The 9572-nt window shown below is 42.4% G+C and overlaps 1 long non-coding RNA gene across 2 annotated transcripts; it reads right to left on the reverse strand.

Moving 5' to 3' along the window:
• Positions 1-1623: 1623 nt before the first annotated feature.
• Positions 1624-8925, reverse strand: LOC139061229 (uncharacterized). 2 transcript variants are annotated; one of them, XR_011515263.1, is made up of 4 exons: positions 8466-8925; positions 7369-7473; positions 4514-4658; positions 1624-1733 (listed from the first exon to the last, which is right to left on the reverse strand). It is a non-coding gene; the product is annotated as an uncharacterized lncRNA (long non-coding RNA). The 2 variants fall into 2 exon arrangements; XR_011515264.1 differs by having other exon boundaries at positions 8614-8909.
• Positions 8926-9572: the final 647 nt, after the last annotated feature.

Raw genomic sequence — 9572 nt, forward strand, 5'->3', positions numbered from 1 at the left:
CTGCGTGAAGCTTGGCTCGCGAAACATAAAACCGGCAAACAGTCATCGGCTACAACTCGGGTATGCAGCAAGCACAGACGCGAGGAAGATTTCTGCTACGGCGCCCGGTCTGCGATGTTCTGAAAACGTGCACTGAGACGCTCGCCCGACTAATGTCATGACGGTTTGGTCTATGAACTTGTCGATACTATAGATACTGGCAAATTGAGTGGAGTGGAAAGGCAGCGGTAAGAAGGACATTAAAAAAAAGCCTGGCATATGGTCATGTTTGTGTTATGAATTAATGCATGCACTGGACTACAAAAAAAGAGCAGCGATAAATTGCACGCTGAGAACACCGATAAAAATACAGTGCGACGCAACTCGAGAAATAATATTGAAAGGTCAAAGAATTTAGAAGAAAAAATAAGATTGAATCGTCGCGACGGCACATCACAGTCCCCGTAGGCGTCGAAGTCTCTACAATGAAGTTATCTTTGAACAGCTCTGATAGCACCCACGCAACAATGGTTGCTTGTATTCTGTCAAATGCTCATATTCTGCGGCCTAAAGCTCATGGCGCGGTGCGAAAACGCGCGCGCGGGGAAAGCGAAACAGTGCGCGGACAAGCATCCAGACCTGCCGGTCGCTGGGAATCTGCGCGATCGCTGCATTGAGGCTTCGTTCTATTACGCTCCATTTAGTTATACAAACACTATAAGAACATATTTCACATAGCTTCCTCTCAGCGTTTAACAACCTTTTACGCAAGAAGCTGGTTCGGGAGACTCCATCGCGGCGACCACGCGCAGCCCTACTAGAAAATCCTATTTGGTTTCAAACGGGTTTCATCAAATAGGGTTATGGAACGGGACCCCGTTTGATCCTGTTCAGTCCTGACCTGTTTAAATCCCGTTTGTTCCTGTTTAAACCTGACCCGTTTAAATCCTGTTTAAACCTGACCCGTTTAAATCCCGTTTAATCCTGACCCGTTCAATCCCGTCCTATCTAACCCAGACCTGTTTGCCCCTGTTCAGACCTATTTTTTGCTACATTCATACCAGGTCCTTTCAGAATGGATTGATGTTGCTTAATATAATTTACTCTTTACACATATTTTGTGCACTTGTGTATTTGCGATCAGCATTGAAGAGAAGTAGATCTGCATTAGGTTCGCAACAAGAAGCCACTTTCATATGTAGGTTTGCCTGGTACATTGCTTGATACGAAGATGAACACAATTTTCGGCATAAATTGATTAGCACTACCAACACTGATGTGATACATTATGAACAAGTTTTGTATGACCCACGAGTACGTTCTCTATGTATGACCTACAAGAAAATGCACCCTGAAGAAAATTGTACCTCCTTTTCATATTTATACTACAAGTATGCAAATGTAATTCTTGCTAGTTTAGTATATGTTCGATTACTTGTACTCGTCTTAATGCAGTGCTTCTTGCTGTAATGGTTTGTACACAAATCCACAGTAAAGTGTAATTTTAGGGTCAAAAATGTCAGGCAAAGTATTGGCATGTACTTGTAAGTGAAAAAGACAAGTATACTTTACGTAGGTATTTCTGTACACCCACTTGAGCTTTCATTAAGCCTGAAGTCCTCCGGTCTAAATAAAAGCATGTCATAAATGTCTCAAGCACTGTTTATTGGACCTTCTAACGGTATTTCGATGCATCCAGTCTGCCGAGAGAAGACCGCTGGAGTGGGTTGCTTGGGTGAGAGCGAGCAGGGCACCTGAAAAAGTAAAGCCAATAATTTATCTTGACTCATGCAACAGGTTAGCACATAGGCAAATTTGCCTATGTTCTCACAGATAAGAAAGGTTCAGCATTCCGGTCATAGAAGATAACGAATACATCTTATTGAAAAATATGTGGTTTCATGCACTGCCTATGTTTCAAGGGAACATGGATTACTGTGGGAGAATAAGCTGTCATAATTAGCAGGCGATTGAAGCAAGTCTTATAGGAAAAAGATGGACACATCGTTTGATTAACAATAATTACTAGTATTGAAGCAACAGAATACAAACATGAAATACCTTTAAAAACAACACCGACAGGTTGAGATAATAAATTATTCAGAAACTAAACCCGTCTGCCAGCAAAATACCGTAGTGTACTGGCTTTGACATTGCGCTGCTCAGGCAGAGGGCATGGGATTGAATCCCAGCCACAATGGCTGCATTTAGATGGCAGGGAAATGCCAAAACCCCTATGTAAGGTCTATTGGGTACACGTTAAAGGAGACTAGGGATCCCGCCAACTTGAAGTTATAAAAACCGGGGTAAATTTCGAGATAAGTAAACTTACAAAAGTAGAAGGCCCTGGCCATGCGAAGACCATATAAAGCCTTTTAAGGTAGGTGCCAGCAGCCGCTAAATTTCTTGCAAAAGCGAAATATAGCAGAAGCGGTATTTTTCCGTAGATCACTTTGGCAAGGTATTTTACAATTTGACACCCGACATGTTGGGCATCTACGGGCAACAGCAATTCTGGCACAGATCATAACAAACACTGTTGCTCCTAGGTATACATAGACACATAGGTATAGGTACAGTCGCCGACTGATTTTCCGGACATGATTACTCGGTCTGCTTCACGGCACCGCCATTCTCCCCATGGACCATAATATATAACAACTTCCGAAAATTCGGATGCCTTGCAACCTCTCGTCTGATTTTTCGGACACTCCTTGAGCCAACTTGATCGAGAGCACCATACACCGACTCTCACCGTGGCATGGTTCTACTTGCTGAACGCCATTTTTGTTTTGAACGAAGCCTCCTTGGTGCCCCACGAAGTGGCGCTAATACAAATCCCTGCTCATCATCATCGTTTCTGCCTGGTTTGTAGCTACAGCAGTTCCGGTCTCAGCTTAGTATGCGATGCCAAGACAATCCAGCAGCTGATTTGTTTGTTTCTTCGTGCACGACGCTGCAAGTAGGCCAGGTTTTTTGTTTGTGCAACTGATGTCGGCGTGACGATGTTTGACGAAGCAAGATGGGCCAATTCATTTCACTAATATTTAGAATAGCTACCTGTAAGCACCACCTACCTTTCAACAACATTTGCAAAGCAAAAAACCTCATCCTGAAAATGTGCACACGAACACATCGGTAGCATCATCAGCGTGGGGCCTCAAGATAATTCGGCAAGCCAAGAAATTACTGACAGCACGAGTGCAATCATGCCAACAGGAAATCTGTGGCTGAATAATGCACCTTCTACCACTTGGCAGACAGTGCATTTTCGCAAGGCCCTAACTACGGCAGATCATTGTTAAGGAGTTCCCGAATGCACAACTCTATGCCATTTTCCCGCTGACTCTAGGGAAGCACCTCTGCACAGTTGCAAGAAAAAAAGCTAGATGCCCCAAGAGAAATGAGCCCACTCAAGCCATGGAAGTTATGTTTACCTTGTCTTCCTACAACTACTCTAAACCTAGGACTGCTGTATTGCACAAGGGAACAAACGTCAACATTGGTGCCTCGCCTAACACAAGTGGTCTGCGCCGTAGAAGGTGCCATCAGTCAGCCCACAGATGAGGCCCACACCAGTGCTGTCAGTGTGCTGTACAAATTGCAGAAGCACAGCCTACAAGCTTGTCTGCCTTAGTGTGATCGCAATAATGAACGAAAACCAACGAATCAAGTTTGTTTCGTGCTGAGAACAGTTGCCTCATGCTGGATTTTCCTACAATCCTTTCTAAGCACAGATAATGCTTCGTTTGTTGTGTAGGCATGTAAATAATGGAAAGGCCTGCATCACTATCTCTGAAAAAAATAATGTAAGAAAGCACGTACAGTACACAGGTGCAGTGTCTATCACATACCATTTCGTGCAGTAGAGGCTACATCGGATAAACCGGCAAATGTATAAATGACTGGCAGCGTGACCAAGCAAACTTGATGTGTGGGTCAGTTAGCAGTGGTAGTGCACTACTCTCGGCGCACATACACCGATGTTTAAAAGCTGCTTGATCGTGACAAAATAAAAAGACAAAAGCGCTGGAGAGATATCTGAAACTTTTCTTATATGTATGACGAGGAACCTAGCACTAGCTCCCCATGCAGAGAATTACTAGACAGTGAGACTGCTTCTTATCATTGTAAAACAAATGTCACACTCACCATGTGATGCATCCTTTTCGTTTCTGTGCGAACAATATGTATTCAGATCTATTCTCCCCCTTTCACCTTTTGCACAATATTACTGTGCGAGCTATAATACTGATCTGTTAGTAGCACTCTGTCCTGTTGCCTCCTTTCTTTCCTTGTGAATTGTGTGCTAAATACGGCTTTTTTTTGTGAAAGAGTGCTAGTTTAACGCATAAACTAGCGCCGTGGCACTTTGCAATAAAGGACTGTTATAATTCTCTAAAAATATGTCCATGCAGAACAGTGTCAAAAGAACACCTTAAAGAAAGAACATGAGTGTATCTATCATAAAGACCAATCCTTGTCTTTTTGCCTTAACATAATTTTCAATACCGATATTGAAGTACAAGCTCACCATATTATATCACCTTGTCAATGAAGCAAGGCACAATGGCGCCCAACTGTCACGGGACCAACTTGGATGTGGAGATCAGCGCAGATCAGCAACATAGCATGGTCTGCTTACACTTCTTCCCCAGGTCCAGCCATACCTATAGCAGCTATAAAACAAGTGAGCTTAGAATAACAAGCGAAACAATATAAAAAGTGGCAGTGAACAAAGCAACTTTCGGTAGGCATAAATAGGATCGCATTGCTGACATTATGCACATAAGTAACTTCATTTTGAGCAACAAAGCATCCAATTTAAGAAACATTATATGTATGAGCTATCTATGTGAGAAAGATTAATCGAACGCCCTCTATTTGCTACACCCCTCCCCTTATGCATGGATGTCTCCCTGACTGAGTGAGCTGGGCTGATCCCAGGTATAGTGTAAGTAAAGGGTGTCACTTGGTGGGCCAATCTCGATACCATTGCATGACTTGTACAATAATTTTAATGTGTATTGTAATGCTGGCCATCCTGCAGGCACTGCAACATTATAGCACCCATAAGGCTAATGGTGTTACCTGATAAGGTTAACTAGTAAGTGTCCCCAGAAGCATAACTCGGCATGTATACTCGGAGGCCATTATTATAAGAAAAGCAATAGCAGAGGCGAAGCTCTATCCTGTGCCATATGCAAAATGGCCGAGCAGGCCCAGCTTTTGGTTACATTCTCACTTGTGACCACTGCAACAGGCTGACTGACATGCGTAACCAGCAGTTTGTAGGACCACATATTCATAACCTGCATTTTTTTTTACATCTGAAGAGATCAGCCTCAAGCTCCATGCTGCGCTGCACTCGAGAAGCATTATAAACTGGCAACATTTAAATGCTATGCTGCATGGTTTGTTGCATGCTTTAGGAATTTACTTATTTATTGTACACATAGCTCATAGTCTCCAGTTGGAGTATTGCATGAGGTGGCAAGAAAACAAATTCTGAACTAACAAGGAGAACATTCAACAAAACAAGTCAGACCAAAGAAAAAAAAATAACATACTCTCATAATGGGACTATGTATCTGGCAGCTAGCTTATAAAAAAGACAATTAGGAATGTTTTACTACTGGTAGCGCTTTAGGGGATGGAATGTAGAATTCCAAGCATCATACACTTTTAAGCCACCTTTCGTGGTTTTTTGTTTTGAAGTCCTATTCTCTGTACTATTATAGAAATGAATAGCCCCTCCAAAATAAAACAAAGAAAACATGTAATGCACAGTAATGTAACACAATAATGTAATGCACAACAGTGAATACTTAGAAAAATGTAATTAAGAACATGGAGTCTATGTGGGCACAGATGTTAGATGTCTACATGAAAGCATAATAATAAAGGTGGGCAGAGCATTTAAGCTATTGTCGGGCAACCTGCTGCAAGACATACAGGTAAAAGGATATGCATGCCTCACAACACAGTCCCTAAAAATATATGTCACAATACAGTGAGTAGGTATATCATGCTTATCTACAATAGCTCCTAATTATATTTATTTCAGAGGGGGCTACCTATGAACCTTGATCAAACTGAAGGTGGGCCAAATTCTAAATATACGATTCAAGTAGACAGAAAAGGGACGTTATGAATATGGCATCTACAGCAAAAGTGTTGTACATTATTGTTGTACATTATGTCATACCTGCCAACCTGTGAACATAATATTTTGTAAAAATGCTGCAGACACTAAATTCTTTGTTGGGGACATAACACACATTATTTTAAAGCTTGCTCTCAGCACCCCCATTGTTACATACACACACACATTATTAATAAAGGGAAAATCGCACATCCACCCACTCGTAGCAATTGCTACAAAAGAAACCCGTACGGATTCCTCGAAAGGAAAGCCTCATAGTTGAAAAAAAGAAACCGTCCAGGTCCGGGACTCAAACCCGGGACCACCGTCTTTCCGGGACAGCCGCTTTACAATCCAAGATAACCAGGCGGCTAGCAGATGGCCGGGCGAATTCGAATTTGTCGACAACATGAAGCAAAGGCAAGGGTGTGACGTAATAGTTCTGCGGAAACGTGCAAGGTGTAGAGAGGTAATTAATAAAGGCGAAAAAAATATTACGTCAAACCCTTGCCTTTGCTTCATGTTGTCAACTAATTCGACTTCGCCCTGCCATGTGCTAGCCACCTGGTTATCTCAGATGGTACAGTGGCTGCCTCGGAAAGGTGGTAGTCCCGGGTTCGAGTCCCGGACCAGGACGAATTTTTCTTCAACTGTGCGGCTTTCCTTTTGAGGAACACATACGGGTTTCCTTTGTAGCAAATGCTACGATGTCTGATTTTCCCTTTAATAATTACTTCTCTCCACCTCGTGTGTTTGCGCGGAACTATTACGTCACACACACATTATCAACCATTATTTAACTTGTCGTGCAGCACAAAAAGCAGCAGCGAACTTGAAACCAGTAACTGACAACTTTGTTTTTTCTTTAGATTACAGAGCTTTTACAGCGTGTTTGCTGCTGCCGCTTTACGCTGCTTCATGAATTTATCTGACCAAACTTCCCTAAAGCAAGTGCCCCTCTGATGTTCTCGTTAGAGATATTGCATCGCTAATAATAAACCATTACAAGTACCATTACAATTAATTTTTACGTGCATTTTAACAATGTCATGCCCTTAATCTCTCAACAGCTTTAAAATATCTTAACCAACACAACTTCATTGTCTTTCTAAAGTGACATCCATAAAATTGTAAAATGAGCCCACATTTGTAAACCCACGGAAAATTCAGGAGAGTTTCCAAACATGGATGATACCAACAAAATCTGCAGCTCGTGTAAGTGGCAGCAACTGCTTTGCACACACCTTGTCACAGCATGCACATCAGGTACTTTGCCGTGCTGTTGAGGCTGCAGAAGTGCCGCAGGTGCATATCTGGAGGTGCCTCTGGTTCACAAAATCTTGCCATCCCTAAACAATAATAAATGCTTAATTTATTGTAATCTCTGCTGAAACTGCAAACTTGTGATATAAAAAGATCACGTCATATTTTGAAAAAAGTCTCATACAACCAGTTACATGAAGCTGCAACTGGTTGTGCAAATATCTGACCGTAACATCACAGGCGGTTAAATAACACGTAAATCGAACTGTAGCAAACATGAATCTACTATGAAAAGGTTCACACAAACGTACAGCTGTATAACGTGAAATGTGAATTGTACAATCAAAAAATTCCTTAGGACATGAAAAGCGTTCCAAAACCTAATTTGTTTATGCGGCGCAACAAAGCACTGCTCCCAAAGGACGATGCGCTCAAAATTTCAACAGACCACCTCTTTTTCTGGAGAGACAATAAAGAAAAGAGAAAGATTTTTCGATTAAAAAGAAACATTGCTTTTAAAATTTCGGCTTCTCTGCAAGATCGGAACCCATTACAAGTACACGAAAACACACAGGACACTAATACACGTCATCTGACGACACTCTATAAACAGACGAATTTCCATACAAGCTGAAAATCTGGCCATGCGTCGACGAAGAAATCGGGTGCTATCTCGCGCAGCTGTTAGCTGTGAAGACGACACATCTACGTACTACTTCTGGAAATGCCTATACCATTTCTCAATGAAAAATTATGTACACAAGCAGTAACTTTCTTTGCTTGAATTTTTGTGCCCATTTAGATCAAAGAACCACCCGCGCTAGCGTGCTTCATAGGTGAAAGTAAATAAACCACAGATAGAGCTGTTGGTAACATGAATACGTTTTAGGGCAATTTCCATGGAACTTTTTGCTAAATGTGCACTGCGACATGAAGAACAACCATTTGAAAAGCACATTTATAATTCTTGCTGCTTTACTCATTCGGATTCGGTTGTTGTACGGATCTTGCGATACGTACAAGAACGCACACTTCACGAACCATAGACAGGAAGAATGCGCGCAAGCGCCGGACTTACCTTTCTAGGCGTACCCGGAAAACGCTCCTTTTAGCGTCACAGGTGCCGCGGCATCGACTGCACCAACGGTCCTTCCGGCGCACACACTGTTGAATTGCGGATCAACTACAGGACGTAAGAGCACAATTTTTACCAAATTCTTCCGTACAGTGTGACACGATGCGAGAGTGCCAGAGGAGGAGATCCTTTTCGTGAGCCCGGAACAAAGAAAGTGGCGAAGGCTCATACCTTCGACATCGGCGCACCACACGAAGGATACTGCGGGCTACATTACGCGGTCCCAGGGGTTTTGTGATTCTCAATGAATACAAAATGCACCACAATTACTCTCGGCACAGCGTACACACGATTAAACAGCTGCATCGGACGGCGTCAATGCAGCGCGCACTCACATGTAGCTAAGGCTGAAGACGGCAAAATAATATCACCTGTAACTTTACCGGCGCTACCTGTGCTGCCATCTGTAGGCCGCCACCGAAAGCGACCGTGCTTTCGGTGATATCATGGATGGTGACGGCGTTGTATTTCGATGTTATGCGAGTCGTACAGCGTCTTGTACGACGTGTTTCAGCAACGTTGCTTTTAATGAAGAGGACGGCAATGTGCGTATACGCCTTATAGACGTCTCACCCACTTGAATAACACAACAGGAAATTTTCAGTCTGTCGTATTTTGGGACGTTGTGACTGTCGTTCTGTTCTCTGTTGTGTGACGTCTTGTAGTCGAAAATTCTGTAGCTTCTGATCAATATATTTGATTAAAAATTGACAGACACCTCTTTAAGGATAAAAAAAAATTATTAATACAAAAAAAATAAAAGTAGAAAAAAAAAGCTTTCGCACAGGATTCGAACTGCGGACCTCACGATTGCGAGACAAGCATCTTACCACCGCACCACGCCGACTTTTTTTTTTTTTTTTCTTTATTGCATGGGATTATCGTTACTGTCAAACCGCTACAGTTACATCACATATGATCATACAAGAGAAACAAATTCACAGAAAGTATACAGTCCAATGACAGTTCAAAATTCTGGCAAACAAACACAAGCGTCCAGGTGTGAAATCCATTCAGGGACGGGATCATATGTAAGCACCACACTCCGGA

This window comes from Dermacentor albipictus, chromosome 6, assembly GCF_038994185.2.
Source record: "Dermacentor albipictus isolate Rhodes 1998 colony chromosome 6, USDA_Dalb.pri_finalv2, whole genome shotgun sequence".
NCBI classification, from domain to species: domain Eukaryota; kingdom Metazoa; phylum Arthropoda; class Arachnida; order Ixodida; family Ixodidae; genus Dermacentor; species Dermacentor albipictus.